The sequence below is a fragment of the Guillardia theta genome (genome assembly GCF_000315625.1).
Source record: "Guillardia theta CCMP2712 unplaced genomic scaffold GUITHscaffold_62, whole genome shotgun sequence".
NCBI lineage: Eukaryota > Cryptophyceae > Pyrenomonadales > Geminigeraceae > Guillardia > Guillardia theta.
This window is the reverse complement of record NW_005434612.1, coordinates 479,610-481,324: the sequence shown is the minus strand read 5'-3', so window position 1 is coordinate 481,324 and position 1,715 is coordinate 479,610.

Genomic DNA, 1,715 nt, shown 5'->3' with positions numbered 1-1,715 from the left:
GAGATGAGATGCTAAGGATGAGATCATCATAGAGATGAGATGCTAAGGATAAGATCAGCATAAGAGATGAGATGCTAAAGATACGATCAGCATAGAGATGAGACGCTAAAGATACGATCAGCATAGAGATGAGACGCTAAAGATAAGATCAGCATAAGAGATGAGACGCTAAAGATACGATCAGCATAATAGATGAGACGCTAAAGATAAGATCAGCATAAGAGATGAGACGCTAAAGATACGATCAGCATAATAGATGAGACGCTAAAGATACGATCAGCATAAGAGATGAGACGCTAAAGATAAGATCAGCATAATAGATGAGATGCTAAAGATAAGATCATCGGCCCTGCCTGAATGTCTGAAATCACTCCGAAGCTGAAGATTGCCTCAGAGGCGGAGCTGCTGAATGTTGTTGCCCCGCTCCTTCCTCTCCCTCCTCCTCCTGCCCGTAACGATCCAGCAGGAGGTACAACACCTGTTCCCGCTCTTCGACCCATGGAAGCTCTTCCCATCTTGACCCAGCATGCCGCGCTTCCTGCCTCGAAGCTTCCGACTGTTTGCGCCATGAGCGCAAGCAAGAGCGGTAGCATGGGGAAGTGCTAATGCCCCGCTCGCCTCAGTAGAACAAATAGAAGAGCAAGAGGGCAGATGGTTCGACCCTTGTATGTTGAAACTTGCTGCCTGTGAGTGTTTCTCGGCCCGGCGGATTCAGAACTTCCGAGTAACTGAGTCTCCGAGTCCCGGAACGGAACCGTAAACCGCCTTCCGGCGGCGGCCGGGAGGTGTCTGGCCACCGCCACGCTGGGCCGGTACACATGATCCCAAGCTCAGTGCGGCCGCGATGATGACGCCGGTCACTGAGTCACTGGGCCCGGTGACCATCGGCGCCCGGCGGCCGGCCGGAGGGCCGACGGCAGTGCCGGCTACTCTCAGTAACACTGAACTCGGAAGTTTGACTGCCGGGTCTGGGTGACTCGTTATGGCTTGAAATGTCCTAATAGTCACGAGATCGCAGAATCATCAGTCACGTTACTAGGCACGTGACCTTGACTGACGTACTAGGAGAAGAAATTTCCGATGGATGATTTGTGGTCACGTCCCCCGTTGAACTCATCATGCGATCACAGCCTGATTTGAAATTTGACCTGAGATATTCAAGATCTTCTTGAAACATTTTTGAGTCCGGAGTTTTATAGTCTATTTTAGCTCCTCCAACAGCCTACAAAAAAGTTGAGCGGAACCTTTACATTAGTACTGAAATGTTTTCGACATGGAGCAAATTTTGTACTGATTTTGAGGAATAAATAGATATATATATCGATTTTGTTGACTTGAAGTTTTATAGCCAGCCGTGCGGTACAAATGCAGCATCCTCCCCCACCCGTATATGGTACCAAAAATACCCCCCCCCCCCACCCCGAAAAAACTTCAAGGCAAGTCGTTGAGTACCCCATCATGCAAGAACAATGGCCGATGTATGAAGGCTTGTGTAGCTTCCATAGGAATTATCGCATCTCACACGCGATGTTGCGTGTGTTGTGGAAGGAACACTACGGGGATGCCACCGCTTTCAGGGTTGAGGACGAGGGTGATTTCTGGATCATCTTCCGACAGATCATTGAGGGCAGCCCAGGAAATGTGCCGTATAACACTATTTCTGAATGCTTTCAAAGAGAAAACCACTTTTATGGACTCAAGGTAATCGAGACCGA